Source organism: Trichogramma pretiosum, unplaced genomic scaffold (assembly GCF_000599845.2).
Source record: "Trichogramma pretiosum strain Unisexual culture from Peru unplaced genomic scaffold, Tpre_2.0 scaffold128, whole genome shotgun sequence".
Lineage (NCBI taxonomy): Eukaryota > Metazoa > Arthropoda > Insecta > Hymenoptera > Trichogrammatidae > Trichogramma > Trichogramma pretiosum.
Genome location: NW_019640818.1, coordinates 106,134 through 122,912, shown reverse-complemented (window position 1 = coordinate 122,912; position 16,779 = coordinate 106,134). Strand labels below are relative to the sequence as shown.

The 16,779-nt window shown below is 30.2% G+C and overlaps 1 protein-coding gene across 4 annotated transcripts in view; it reads left to right on the top strand.

The window, feature by feature from the left end:
* The first annotated feature begins 10,198 nt into the window (after nt 1–10,198).
* Nucleotides 10,199–16,779, top strand: part of LOC106649726 — a 64,511-nt gene continuing 57,930 nt past the window's right edge. For 2 of the 4 annotated variants that reach the window (XM_023462562.1, XM_023462555.1), the window contains exon 1: nt 10,199–10,306. The gene's annotated coding sequence lies outside the window, so the exon portion shown is untranslated. Of the gene's footprint in view, nt 10,307–10,844; nt 10,894–11,178; nt 11,261–16,779 lie in introns of those variants that run through there. The other 2 variants (XM_023462556.1, XM_023462559.1) reach the window with 2 other exon arrangements.

Sequence of the window (16,779 nt, the reverse complement as noted above, 5' to 3'; positions counted from 1 at the left end):
CATATTCTCCATAACAATCCTCTATTTTATTTCTTCTTAATTTCTTTTTTTGTTACTATTATTTACGACATATCCAAGTTAAATAATAAGAAGGTGCATATTAATAGGTTAAATGATATTAATTTTAAATTATAATCGAGTAAATTTTTGACTTCCTATAATTTAACTATAAATACATTTTTTCAGTGTATTTGTTCCAAGTACTGAATAATACAAGTAATACAATATTTTGTTAAATAGAAATTTTATGCACAAGTATGTATGAGAAAATTTCGAGAGCCCATTGAATAAATTGATAATGATTTATGACTTTTTTTTCATCATCAAGTGGAAGATTTTTGCAAACTATAAAATCTCTTGTACAAAAGAGGATATGCAGTGAAATCTTGGGATAATTAAGCGTACATATCACTCTCGTGATTCTCCCACTGAGAGAACTGTCTATACCTCCTCTTTCCCACTCCCACATATCCTTATTCGCCCGTAGTTTTTGCTTGCCCTTTCCTTGATCTCATGAACCAGCTCTTTCTCCTTCCTCACTACTGCACTTTTTCTAGTAATTCTTTCTGTCATCAAAAAACGTTACATTTTACTTTTCTTGCTATAAAACAAAAATGAAACGCTTCATTCAAGGTTTCAAAATTATTTGATTTGAAACAATGATATCCCCTAGTTTTTTCTGCTAAACTTTTCAATTTTTCAGATCGTTTTGAATTATTAAATCTTTTTGCATTAGTTTTAGTCAATTCGAATTAATATTCTAAATTGATAAGAATGAATCAAAATGTTAAAATGAATGAAGTATTCTAAACAGTGACCCACGTATACTCAAATTATTAAAATTATGTCAGTTGGAGGTGATGACAAAATAATATACAGGAATTTTTAAAAGATAATTTTTGTATTTAAAATAAAATCTTCTGTTAATTTTATGATCAAGCTGTAACTGATACTTATTTTCTTTATAACTTAAAAAAAAAATAAATCGATAATAATAATAATAATAATAATAATAATAATAATAATAATAATAATAATAATAATAATCTCTTCATCACATTACAATTGAAAATTTTGCAGTATTAAAATACAATTTTTAATCTTTTGTCTGAATCATTGAATACTTGTTAAGAAAATCAAGCTAGTTCAGTGGTAATTAAAAATAGAAACAAATTTACAATAGATTAATTTATTGATTAAAATTTCAACAGTGTTTTTAATAATAGTACTGTATGTCACACTTAAGATTGGATTTACGTGAGTTGATTATAATAAACAAAGTGTTATAATGTATGAGATAAAACGATGAATAATTTTTAAGTATATAGAGGTCAAAGCTTTTTCTTAATTCGAAGTAGCGTTTTAATTAAAATTGTTTTAGAGTACAATAGAATTTTGATGCAGATGTGTAAGAAATTCTTTTTTTTACATTTCGTGTTTTTATACCAATTTGTTTTTTGTAGCTCAATTTGAAAGGCACCACTTCAGATATGCGGAGTCTAATATTATTTCACTTTTGAGGATATCAAAATATTTTGATATAGATTTAGATGGTGTAGTAATAAAAAAAATTTGTCGAAATTGTTAAGAAAAAAAGTTTTTCGCTGATTTTTGTCTGAATTATTTATCATTTTGTTTTTGATTTTTTACGGTTTTTCAAAATTGTTTTGCTGTCGTAACGTTTAGAGAGAACCATTTCAGTGATAGCAACAGACTTGTGTATAATTCTTTGAAATGATTGTGTCAAATTAGCTACAGGCTAATACATCGTTTCTTCAAGGTTGTGGCTGTAACCATTCATGATCAGAAGAAATGTAAACGATCTAGGTGCTGTATTTCAAATAGTTCGCTCCAAATATAACATTAAGTTAATGCGTTTATGAATTTTATTGTACACACAAAGAATACAAAAAAAACTCTTGTCGTAAAAAGTTGACATCTCGAAATTTAACAAAATTCAATCCAGAGGTTTAGGAAGTCCTTTTCAATAAGAAATTAAAATTTTTTCGATCTGTAGCCAATTAAGAGCCCTTGAAGCCACGATGATATGTAATTATGTCTTATATTAGGCAGAATCTGCATGCACTATGATTACCAAATTTTCATCTTTGATTCATTTTTTCATTTAAATCATATGAATGTATTTAAAAAGTTTTAAACTTGAGGCATACTATTTTTCTTGAACTATACAGGTGCAATTGAATTTTCAAACATACTAGGTATTTTAAAATTGTTTGTTTGTATATTTATTGGATATGATTTCAAGTGCAAAATATTAATTTGCAGATGCTCTCCATTAGTTAGGTTTAAAGCGAATAAAGTACAATGTACAAACTGCAAATGTAAAAAAGTCACGTTTTATTTGTGGAATTAGTCAATTTGATTTTACGGTAAAATAATTGTAAATATACTGTAATAAAAGTTTGAGTTACGATTTTATACGACTGTTTTCAATACTTAATTTTGTCGATGAAATATGAAAGATATAATTCTACAAACATAAGAAATATAAGTTAGTTTGTAATTGTTTTATGATTTTTATAAAAAAAAAAAACAAATCGACATTTCCCACGAAGAGTAACACTTTTCCATTTAAATTAACACACAAACGTGTTACTCTTCGTAGAGAGCGTCGATATACATACCCATATATTACGTGTCACATATAGTTTTTTGCATAAAAAATAATCAATAAAATCTGAGAAACAAGATCAACATTTTTCTTATTAATAAGTCAAGTACTAGATACTCTATTGAATAAAAATTTAGATCGAGAATAATTTTGTAGTTTTTCCTTGGTATTAAGTAAATGTTTATATATTTGAAATTAAAGAGAAGCTAAAGTTTCATCTCTAAATTTTAATTGAATTCAAATTCATACAAAATTTAACTCATCAGACTAAAGTTGACCAGCCGTATTTTGAAAAACTCTCATTTGCGTATTTTCGAGGATATTAACTTACACATGCAAGCATTTCCAGATTGTTCAAACTATAATTTAGTTTTAATTAAGTCTTTCTAAAATCTTTGTTTCAAAAATTGAGTTTGAAACTATCTTTGAGCTTGTTTAAGAAAAAAATGCAAATAAAAAATATTTTCGAGTATTTTATTTTATTGTATTAACAGTTACTTACTTTTGATTAATTCTAATCATTTCACAATAGAAAGTAAAAGTTTTATTTCCTTAATGCTCTCAAAGGCCTGATATGTATGATTTACTTCTGATGATTTAATACAATTTTCAATCGAATTAGAGTTATTCTTTTTGAATCATAATCATAGATAGTTTTTTATCTGTGTCAATAGGAATTATGATTTTATAGACTTTTTAATTTATTAAATCGAACAAAAGGTAAATAATTTCATATAAATCAACTAAACCTATTATTATTGGTTGCATAATATTTGATTTTATCTGAAATCAAGTGAAGTACATGAACCGAACGGCCGTTACAGTAACAACGCGTTTGTACTGAACTCTCTTTCAAGAAAGAAAAAGCTGAAGGGGATGTTTGTAGAAAAACGAAGGGACTGGATGTAACTGAGAAACAAAAAATAGGGTGCACAGAATTCAAGCAAAAAAATAACCTAGGGTAAGGGGATTTATGATGTAACATAAGTATAGAACTAGAATGATATGTAGATTATTCAGACAGATGTTTCGACTGAATTTTTCAATTTTTCAATTAATAAATTGTCGCTTACTATTTTTCAAACTCTTGTTGCTCAAAAATGTTTTTAATTATTATGAGCATGTACAATAATTAAGTGTTTAAAGTAAAACTTTACATAAGCAGTTCGTCGTATTTTTTCATCACTGATCATAATTGAAAATTCAATGGAACCGAAATAGTAATACACAATATTACATTATTTTCAAAATATTTAAATATTTATAAATATCTTAAAAAATGTTTGAAAATTTTTTTATGGGTAGGAAACTTTTATATCAAAAATAAAGTCTCCGAAAAAATAGGGGAAAAAATTCATTTCGTAAAAGTAAATTATAGTTTTTCAAAATTGATTCTGCCAAGTTTCTAATACCAAGAAACGTAACTTTTTAACGCTTTTTTATTATTTAAAAAAATTTTTGTCGGTATAGGTTCAATTTTAGCTATTAGATGTTTAAATATTTATTTAATTCAATGAAATAACTTTTTTCTTTCATTTTTTTAAATAAATTTTTTATTTGAAATTTAATAATTTTTGTAATATTATTATTCAGCTTGTTGTTTTTTCTGCACGAATAGCAAAAATAATAAAAGTTTCTTTCAATTATTCCTTAATCAAGATCAGAAAACATAGATAGTTATGAATATCAAAATAACTTATCCTTTTCCTGACATGAAAAAAAAATATCCAAGTGCTCACACGACCATACTCATGTTTGGTACAACAAAAAAAACTTTTTTATTAAAGCACCAACTAAAACTTTAAGTAACCGTTAAAAAAATATTTTTTCGACGCAACAACTAATTTTACAAAACATGACATAATTCTTATATTTAAAAAAAGTTTTTTATGCCCTCGGAGTGACAGTTAGATTAAGAAACAGTTAAAGCAATTATATGTTAATTATATGTTGTGCCGCATTAGTTGTAATGACAACTAAATTTTCTCACGGAAAGTAAAAATCTTAGTTGACGCTATAAATATGCTGTATTGTTGTACCAACTATGAATTTGGTACAAATTTTGCGATCTAGGCAATATTATGGCAAAACTGCAGCAATATTTCATCGACATCATATTAAAACTTATTCAAAATCAAAATTTTTAATTAGTTCAGTTATTCCGTGAAGTGATTCTGTTTTTTGTAATTCACGCGTGTTATTTACGGACATATTATATTGTATTTATCGAGATGTAGGCTATTTACCGTCAAGAGCGATTCACCAAAAAAAAAAAGATTTTCAAACTAAGTAAGTACTCTTAAGCTCGACGATCATCCCACAGGTGTACAGGAGCTCGAATTGAATTCTCATTTCCTGATTTTTGTTGTGCTTTTTTGGGATAAATATGAAAAAATTGTTAAATTATGTTTTTTATGCAAAACTTGAGATAGAATTTAGATTTGTTCATAATGAACATATTCATAATCTTAAAACCCCTGAATTATGAAAAGTAGTATAAAAGTACAAATTTAATTATCACATTTGCCAATATTGAAATATTTTCTTTAAAAATTAAAATACGCCTTTTTACCAAATGGCAAAATGAGCAAACTAATAGTCACAATTTTTCATACGAAACAATTTATTTTTGTAATTTTATGTTATATCTTATAATTAATAATAACAACGTTGGCCATAGCAGATTCATTACTGGAATTACCTTTCCACGAAAGCCAGGGCCGTGACAAGAAAATTTTTTCGGGGGGGAGGGGCTACCTGGGTTACTTAGTTTACCATTTAGGTTTTCATTACAACTTAGGTTACCATTAGCAGAAGGTAAAATCAAAAATTTTGGGGGGGAGGGGGGGGGGTCGGACACCCCCTCCCCCTGCTGGGTACGGCCATGACGAAAGCTATTGATTAATGATCACGACCAGTATGTTGGAATTACTGCAAAGTTACATACGTAAACAGCTTGTTACCAAAATCAATTCGAAAAATTTGTATATTCCGAGTCGATTCGAGTCCAGTAAACCTCGAAAAATTGGGTTCTCGCACACTCCTATTAGAAATAGCTTTGAAAATTTAAGACGTAATAAAAAAACCCCACTCGGTTACTAGGAATAATCTCAAACGAAAAAAATTGCAGCAAATAAATTCTCTGCTCTTTGTGCAAAGGGCAATCTGCAGGTTATCGCAGTCTCTTCATACTGTACAGGAAAAAATAGCACAAAAGCCATCACCAATATTAGTTTCAGACGTATAAAATATCCTTCCACTAAAAAAGCTACTGATAAATGCGATTGAAATTTTCTGTCTTAAAGTTTCTAGAATCACCAATTTTAGTCAGCACACGTACGGTCCAAAGTACCAAAAGTGTAATCATACGGAAAACTACATACTGTTTCCAGCAAGCCACTTGTGAAATGAGTAGGCGACCACTTTACAAACTAATATCACATCAAAAGCAAAACCACAGAAGTCACATGTGTTAATAGTGATGGTTAAAACTATCCTGCTAGCTACATAGGTTGCATAATCCGCAAAAAAACCCATTTGGTCGTCCTAAATTCTAATTCGCAAAAAAGTAGAAAGACTGGAAACTATATAAAATATCCAAAGAACTTAAAGCTATGTTGTAAAATGAAAAGAGAAACACTTTCAAACTTATCTGAAAAAATCTTACACCTACAGACGACACAAACGTTTATAAAAAGCTAGTAAGCTTAGCCTTAAATCTTAAAAATTTATTCCAATTATACGCTGCCTGCCAAGGAACTGAGTCACGACAAATGCTTAAGAAGCTAATTCATTTGCTCAATATCTGGCTCAAGTTTTTCAACCACAGAGACAAATTACTGAAGAGGAACGTATACTCTGCTCTAAACTGCGCCCCTACGCTCACAGGATACCGATCCTATAAAATTTGTGAAACTAAGGGAAGTCATAAGATATTTTAAAAAATATGAAACATGAAAAAGTTCCTGCTCTACGCGACCACATTATTGGCAGAATGAATATCAGAAATTGCCTCTCACAGCTTCAAGACTTATCACAATATAAACCAATGCATGTTTTCGTCTTCTTTCGTCATGTTTCTCACTTTCCATCACAGTTCAAAGAGGCTCAGATAATTTCAATTTTAAAACTAGGAAAATGAGCTGAGAAATTAACCTCATATGGATCACAGTTAAATATTTTGCCAGTTCCCTCAAATCAAATTGATTAATTTATTACAATTCGATCAGATATTCGACCAATTAATGCCAGATTTCCAACTTATCTTTAGAAACCGCCATTCGACGATCGAATAGGTGACAGGGTTGTACCCGAGGTAAGGGACGCTTTTGAGCGTCTCATTATTGCTCAGCCGTATTTCTCGTTGTGATACAAGTTTTTGATAGAGTTTAGCATGAGGGTCTGTTACATAAATTAAACAGTTCTTTCAACTAACTCTTGTACTACTTAAGTCGTATCTCTGAAGTGTTACCGACATAATCTCCGCAATATAAAATCTCCGACACACAAAATAACCCAAAATAACCGAAAATAACCCATTAAAGTAATAAAGTAATATTTATAAATACCTAAAAAACATAAAAAAATTTAAAAAATAATGGTGGAGATTTTGTCGTGCTGAAACAGAACATGTCGGTCAAAGTGAATATCAAAAGTAGTTCTTTTTTATTATTTGGGCTCCTTTTTTTACTCTTTTCAGTCCTGGTGTATGAAAAAGGTATGAGATTTTCCAGGTTATTTGAATAAAAAAGGTAATGAGTGGATTTTTCCAGGGAGTTTTAGTTTTTACGAGTCGCTTGGCCCCAAATGAGTGATTTACTTACCTATATGGTTCGCAGACGAAAAATAATTAAAACTCATTTGAGAACACTCTGAACAACTCAATCAGATAACACTCTGAGAAGAGAACAATGTATTTCTTGGTTGATATGATACTATCCATTAATCCATCCATTATTATCTCATCCGGAGGTGAGGGTACCTCGATTTATATACACAGTTCTTATCTAATCAGAAAATTTCATTAAAATTAAATTGTCAAATTTATTGTAAATCATTAAAATAAAATTTAATACGAGATTTAGGATGAGATTTTACACAAATTCATTTTTTTTTTATTTAAATCAATTTTGATATACAAATCATGTTGATAATCGAGAATTAAATTAGATTAAAATAAAAAATCACGATTTTCATTTTCACAGCCCTGCTTCGATGTAAGCAACGGTTGACACTCACACAAGTCTTGTGGGGATGATTTCTCGAGCTCAATTTATCCTCTTGAAGGCTGGAAAGCCTATATATTGGCACAACCCCTGATCAACCTTTCTCCCATGATCGATCAATGATTTAATATATCTTTTATGCCAGTTTTCTATTTATGATATGACCTCTAAAATCCCGGCCCTCTAAAGGTTAAGAGTCGTTTGTGACAATATAACTTAACTGTAATAATAGCAATTGACAAGCGCATCCATAAGATTTACCTAATACATTCAGTAGTCACTAAGTCGTTGCTCTAACTGCTCGGTCGTCTTCAAACTGCTTAGATCATCTCCCTCGAAAAGTTAGTTTAAACAAGATTTGTTTATTCTTTTCATTTTTTTAAAGGCTTTATTTTTCGGTATGAAAAATCTCAAGTTTAAAAAAAAAATATTTAGCAACATTTAAAAACATGAGTCTATGTGACGAAACTACACATAGGGGGCTTTATAAGTAAACAACAGGAAACCCTAAAAAATTGTGGCCGGTACGTATCCGAGACCTAGTGGTAGGGAAAGTCTTTATGTCAGTATGAAGGTTCTTTAAATTTGTAAAATTTGTAATAAGAGATCATACAAAATCCAAGTTAAATCAAGCTCAATTTATCATAATAAAATAAGTTTTAGAAATGCATACTCAAATAATTGTGACTGCATTTCCTAACATTTACGAATCATGCTTTAATTTGAGGGTTTATGGTACTATACAGAAAAAATGCTAGTTTTTACTATTACCGACTTGTAACAATTCTTTATTGGACAAAAGTTCATTTTACAAAAATTTTTTGAAAATAACAAAAAATTTAATGGAGCCCCGACGGAAATGTTTCTCCTAAGAAAGTTTTATATGGTCTAAAAAAGTCTTACAAATGTTCGGATTTCGTACACCTGATTAATGATTTTAAAGAGTTAATAAGAGTTTTTAAAAATTTATAAAACCTTGTGGATACACAATTTCTTAGCAAAAATGTTTAGTTTTTTTTTCCATTTTTTTTATTTTTTCTACATTGTTCATATAGTTGCTTGTATATTTTTTTCATCATGACTTTTGGCGACTGTGGATACCGATCAAAAAAGTCTTTAAAAATATTGAAAATTTTGATCAACACATAATAACTCTTAACAACTCTTAATAACTCTTTATAACAATTATTGTAACTTGTAAACATTTTTTTTAAATTAAATAAACAATTGCCTTACCCGTCTGAATATTGCAGAAACCAAATATCAGGTTTCACATAAATTTAAAAAATTTATTTATATCATTTAAAACTCTTATAAAGTTTTATTAACTCTTAAAAATCATGGTACAAAATTCGAACATTTATAAGAATTTTTAAGACTTATTTAGACTTTTAAAGAGTTTTTAAGAGTTTTTAAAAATTAGAGTGGCGATGAATTTCCGTAGGGGAATTGCAGCATTATATACTTGTGAAATTTTCAGGAATTTTTGAGGCATTTGAATGTTATTTCGAATTACGATTGGTTCTTCTTCTATTGTTTTTTTCTGACCATCAACTAAACTGGTTTTCAATACAGCAATTACAAATAATTAACAAATTACTCAAATGTCTCACAATCCAATTTTTTGCAATCAAATTTCAAAATTAATGTGACCTAGTTCATTATCGATTATGAGTTAATATATTTTCTATTTTTTTTCGGTAGAGTTTGAATGAATACACATAAAAAGCTAAGTTCTAAATAATCATTGCAATTTCTTTTGAAATTTATTAGTATGAGTGAAAACCTTTTGAACTGAGGGTAATAAGTAAATAAAAGATTAAATTTTTATAAAAAAATAAACGAAAATAAAAATTAAAATTCGATAATTTACTGTACTGCATGCGCATTTATAAATTTTGAAAGATTGAATGGTTCTAGTAATAATTGGCATAACCTTTTTTGGTGTATGACACTTCATAAATGTAGAATGTTTAAAAAAATGTTCTAACATGAATGAGAATTTCAATTAAATTAATTATACTTTATTATATTTTTCACCCTATAAACCTAAAACATTTATTCGTAGATATGTTGATGATTTTTTAAAAATTACAATTTATTTACTAAAGAATCTAGTATTTTTTATTCGAAAAATGCATATATATTTTCTATATTTTGTGTCAATCACTAATCAAGTTTAACTGAAGCCTTTCACGCACTTAGTTAAATGAGCAAAACAGAGATTGGTTGGACTATATATGTTATGAATGTTAAAATAAGATAGTAAGTCAGATGATAAGTGAATAAACCTTCTCAAGTCTTGTTCAATGTTCAGTGTTGACGCTTCTGTTAGTACGTGACCACGTGCTTCGTATTGTAACAACTGTAATTGTGAAGTTCTGAGTCACACGTATACAAACGTCAATTTTATTAGCTGTCGGAAATTGAAAAAAGTTCTTCATAACGGGTAAATAAAATTTGGCTTTTAATTTTACATTTAATCATGAAAACATTGAAATATATTCATTTGTTGTATTGCAAATTAGTTCTCAAGTTTCTTTGCATAATATTCATTAACTAATATCATTGTCATAAACAAATATCATTGATTAATTTAAAAAAAATCGAATTGAAAGCTCAAAACAATTTTTAGAAAACTCCATTATTTGAGTATAGGAGTTATTAAAATACTTTTTTAAAACATTTTGGTCATTAATTTACGATCAATATAGAAAAATTGAAAAATAAATAATTATTTAAATTTAATGTATAATATATTCGATTCTTTAATTTGGTTTTTGGAAATTCTATGAGTAACGTTTTTTTGTTATTAAACTTGAAATAGTTGTAGTAGTGATAGCATAATAAATTTCTTTTGTGATCCATAAAATTTTAGAATATATCATAAGTGTAAAATAATAAACTTTTTATAAATGCATAATACACGTTATGCATTTTGACGATATACGCATGATGATCAGATTTTTTTCTCAATCTTTTCACAGACCATGATTAGGAATTTACTTGACAGATCAAAAGATTGTTATAAGTGAGGTAAATATGACTATTTCTATGTTCAGTTAGAGATATTTGCAACAGAAAATTTTCTTTAATTAGACAAATGAGAATCAAACGTATTACATGTAATGAATAATATTCTCAGCTATCACTTGCTACAACCTAATATTTTTAATTACGTTTACGAAAATATGAAAGTAAAACCAATGTTCATAATCTATTTTAGGAATATCATATTTGAAAATAGAACATTTAACAAGACGAGTTATAGCGAAAATTCCTTATTATGACTCATGAACCATCATTTTCTTAATCATATTACGAAAAAGGAAAACTTGAAAAAAAGTCAAATTCAGATGAAACTCATCAAAGGATTTGGCGTGAGACTAACAGACAGTCTCAGGTGCGTATTATTTAAAGTTTCATGTGAATCTTAAACGGGTGTCTTATGAAACTGAAATTCAAAAAAGTGGGTATCTTTTCATTTGTATTTCAACCGTATGATCGATAAAAATTTGAATTTAAATCAATTATATTCCCGACAAAAAGTTTCATACTGTAATTTCTGTCTGGTTGACATTTTAGATGAAATTTTAGCTGCAATTCATTTTTTGCGAATTTAGTTTTTTTTTGTATTGAAAATAACTTTCTGAAAAAAGTGAGGGAAAACGAAGTAATTATCAAAGATGAATAGTTCACTTTCGATTGAAGACAAAAAACTTAACTATTTGTCTAGTACTTGAGAAGTTAGATTCTGAAGTAGAAATTTTTTTTATATTTCATTTAAAGGTCAGATTTATGTCATTTGTGTGGGAAATTATGTACCAAGAAACCTTCTTCTAGACACTTTCATCTTTCGTTTCTTTTAGCAGTTAAGATTTTAAGTAAAAGCCGTTAAATAAAATATTCTTTGAATATTGTAATAGTAAGATTTTCTAAAAACAAATATTGTTTTGAAGTGAATCTTTGTTACGTGCATTGGATATAGGAGGTCTAGCCATGAAAAACGAGTGTCTATACGTCCGTATAGGTGCTATAATTGAAGGTTTTGTAGCTCTGTTTGCTTTGCGTGTTGCGATTGGTCGGCGTTCGTCAAGCTCGAGACTCAGCTACCTCCACTCAACTGTGACACGTATACAATTCTATCTCTTGTGATCACTTGCGTCGTTTGAGTTAACAGTATTTATGCGTGCAGTTTAGTCAGCAACATATTATAGGACCCTTGTAAGGCTCGTGCTATATTTACATGCATATACGTCTATACTCGTGAAATACTGTAAATCAAAGGTGTATAAGCACCCAGTTGAAAAAAATTGCGTGGATGTCCAGGTGGATTATCCATCCTGATTCCACGTGGATCATACAGGGATTCCTCGAGGATCGGACATTGATTCCACGTGGATGGAACATGGATCATATAAAGAGTCCACGTTCGTAAGCCTCGTAGATTTATGAGATATCCGCGTTGATTTTCGATCAACCCACTTGGCATTCCGCGGAAATCCTCGTTGATTTTCAATCAACCCACGCGGCTTTCCGCAGAAATCCTCCTGGATATACGAAAATCCTCGTTGATTTTATATCAATCCCCGCGACTTTCTGCAGAAATCCTCATGGATATATGGAAACCCTCATGGATATTCGATTATCCACGAGGTTTTTTGTGGTAAAATCCTCGTGGATTTTGAGTGAAAAATCCTCAGGTGTTTTTTTTTTTAAATTAAGAATTGTCAGTAATTTTTTAAATTATTTACTTAATAATTTAGATTATTTTTAAGATTTATCTAAGATTTATTTACTTTTATACTTTAGAGAAGTGAAAAAGTTCCCCGAGATCTGGGCTTAAACCGGTGATCTGTCGGTTACAATTCCAGCTCCCTACCTCTTGAGCTATTCATTGATTATACTAGAGGTATCGAAGCATTTATATTAATGAGAAGTGTGTATGCATTTTTTTCAAGTTCTTTTAATATCTTATTATATTTATAGTACCACAATAGAAAAACTAGTTTACAATATAATCACAATTTTAAAAGCTTGCTTTCGCTCTTACTCTGGATGGGTACTAGGTTAGGATCCGGACTCGGCGATGACTTTCTTCGGGTAGTCGTGATTTTTTGATGATGAGTACCCGAAGAAAGTCATCGCAAAGTTCAGTTCTGACTTGGAGCCAAAAATAGGCTACCCGGATGATATTCTCACACGAATAATTCAACTACCCGAAGAAAGACTATTTGGCATGATTTTCACCTGATAATTCACCTGACTTTTATTCTGATTTTTTCCAGCGGGGTTATTCAATTATCCTCGAAGATCAGTGGAAAATCCGAGAAGATTCACTGACGAGACCTCGCGGATTCTTCTAGCGTTCTCTAGAACAAGTCAAAAATCCACGAGGATTGAACAAAAATTAACGTGAATCAGTGGAAAATCCGCGTTGATTCATCGACGAAACCTCTTGGATGTTTCGAGCGCGTGTTCGCGAACAAGTCCAAAATCAACGAGGATTGAAAAAAAATCAACATGGATCAGTTGAAAGCCCGTGGCGATTGCATTTTTTTCGAACCTTGATCGATCCACGCGGAATCCCTGTACAATCCACGTGGAATCCCTGTATGATCCACGTGGAATCCCTCTATAATCCACGTGGATAACTAATTCTCGTGGATTTCCAAGTGGATAATTAATTCTCGTGGATTTCCAAGTGGATAATTAATTCTCGTGGATTTCCACGTGGATATTCACGCAATTATTTTCAACTCGGCATACATACACTACTGGAATCTGACTTGGTCAGTACATCACGATGACAAATTGGCCATTGTAAGCTACATTATAAATAGCATTGGTACTCTAAGGCTGCGATACGTCTTTTGCTTATCTTTCAATTAGGGGTTGAGTTTCAAAACAAGGGCTTGAATTTAAACAATGATGCTATAAATAGATTATGTATATGATTATGCGGGTCATACTAACAAGGAGACCTTCTCACCTTCGGGTCATGGATTTGCTCCAAAATTTTTTTGGGGTCTTCTGGTACTCTATACTGAAGCTCTCTGTGCTTAGTTTGATCTCTTGGGCCTTAGGGCCCATTTTTTAGAGGATTTTCCACATTATAAAAACATCTTTGTAATTTTCTATATCGATATAGAAGTACTTAAACGAAAAAGTGCAACGATAAAAAGTTTTTTAATTTTTCAAAGAATCTGCTTGAATTTTTTCAGAATTTTTGGGACCATCTACCATTCTCTTTACGAAGTCCTAAAATCTACTGAAAAAGCGTCAAATTTGGGCCTCTTGAATTAAGTGATAGATGGTCCCGAAAATTCTGAAAAAATTCAAGCAGATTCTTTGAAAAATTAAAAAACTTTTTATCGTTGCACTTTTTCGTTTAGGTACTTCTATATCGATATAGAAAATAACAAAGATGTTTTTACAATGTGGAAAATCCTCTAAAAAATGGGCCCTAAGGCCCATGAAATCAAACTAAGCACAGAGAGCTTCAGTATAGGGTACCAGGAGACCCCAAAAAAATTTTGGAGCAAATCCATGACCCGAAGGTGAGAAGGTCTCCTTGTAAGTTTCAACGTAAATACAGCGGGCCACATCATATAGTATAGGAAAACCCTAAATTTATCACAACAAGCCTCTGACATTTTAGTGTTATGTATTTAAACAAATCGTATTCAGTAAGAGTCCCATTACATGAGTGGAAAATCCAATCTAATGTAGTAATTGTTAAATTACACTGTACATGCAGAGCTAAGAAAACTGGAAGTTCAAGTATGCCATTGCTACATTGCTCTATAAACCGGTAAATAATTTCACGCTATTACTCTATTTATATATTTCTTAATTGATTTTATATTCATATGGGATATATCGCGTTAACTGTACCCCCTTGAAAAAATTAAGTAAAAATAAAGTATGTATTTTTGAAAAGTTCATTGAAAAAATCTAGACAATATCCATCCCTCATGGATCTACGGGGAATCAAAGTTGGAATTTCATTTTTTTAAATTTCATTCTGCTTTCCAAGGTTGAATATAAAAAAATTGTTGAATTCAGATTTCTATCAAATATCATATGTATAACCTAAAAATCAATTAAAGTTCAAAAATAGCATAAATGTCAAAAAATAAACTTATTAGTATTCATCGATTAGGCCGTTATGGAAATATGTTCAATGATACAACTTTGGATGAATGACCAAAATTTAGAAGAAGTCATCATTGGGTCAGTCGATGAACTTATTACAATATTGACATAATCCATGAACACGGAGCATGCTTATATTTTTTACTTTTATGCTATTTTTGAATTTTAATGAGTTTTTAATGAACGAATTTTATGAGTTTTGTTAACAAATCTGAATTACTAATCAAATTTTACATAAAAATCACGTTTTAACAATTTTTTCTTGTTCGCCCTTGGAAAGCAGAATAAAATTTAAAAAATGAAATTCTAATTTTGAGCCCCTGCAGATCTATGAGGGATCGAGGGGACTAAAATTGTCAGGGTTTTCATTTTTCAATGAACTCTTCAAAAGTACATACTTATTTTTTACTTCATTTTTTCAAGGGAGAACAGTTGACGAGATATAGTCCATATACATGATTATGTCAGTTTAGTGCTATGATTAATTACACAGACACACAAAAAAAAAATTTTTAAATCCACCGACCGGACTAGTGGACTTTATGTTTTTGGGGTCGCTGAATTCGAATCCGGGATCGGTTTTTCAAGGTTGGCTCATTTTAGGGGTCATTTGAAGGTCAAATAATGGGAAAGTGGTAAAAAATCTGAAAAAATTCATACTTGGGTTTTTGAGGATGCTGAATCCAAATCCGAGGTTGGATGACCTTCAGGAGGTCACCTTCAAGGTCATTTGAAGGTACAACTTCAAGAATTCAGTAAAAATATCCGAAAAAATCACACCTATGTTTTGATGGTCGCTCAAGCTGAATCAGAGGTCATTTTGACTGTATCCAGCCATGTAAAGGTCATTTGAAGGTCATTTTAAGGTCAGACCACGAAAAAAGCTTTAAAAAATCTGAAAATACTAATTCATAGGTTTTTAAGAATGCTGAATTCAAATCTGAAGCCAGATGATCCCTATGACCTTGACTTCTAGTTCATTTGAATGTCAAACTTGGGGAATTCAATATAAAAATCCGAAAAAATCACATTCCTATTTTGAGGGTTGCTGAATCTCAATCATTGTTCATATTGACTATACCTAGTCATTTTAAGGTCAATTGGTGGCCATTTAAAGGTCATATCAAGGGTTACCAAGTGAACGCGATAAAATAACAGAAAAAGATTGTGTATAGGTTTTTGGAGCTGAGGAATTCAGATATTATATTATCAAGATCAAGGTTTTTTGCATGATTTTTTCCTTTTTTCTTTTGTAATGCATCTTTTTTTCTTCAAACGATCGGCGGAAAGGTTGCTGTTTTCGTTTAGTCCCTCTATATTGGCTCTTTCTCTTCTACATCCAGCAGTAATCAGCCATCATCGCAACATCCCATCTACCTTGATATCGCTGCTCCATATGTTTTATGTCTTGATGGAACCATTCTCCTTGCCCGTCGCTATAATCTCCACAGTCTTCTGGGAGCTGATCTGCGTATAGGTATGCAAGGAATACAGTTTATAAGAAATATTACATTCCATTTGTCGAAATGTTTTGTCATCATTGATATTAAAATTTTTCTATGATCGCTTCTGTAATTACCTTGAAAATTTTTTAAGCTAACCCATGTACCATGGTCCATCTAATATTTCTTGTTACAATTTTTATCGGATTTATGAGAAATAATAGATTCTCAATATTTGTAGCATTCATCATGACATTTTGGGGAAATAGAATGTAATATGTTTTATGAACTGTATTCTCTATTTAGCTATACATATAAGTCC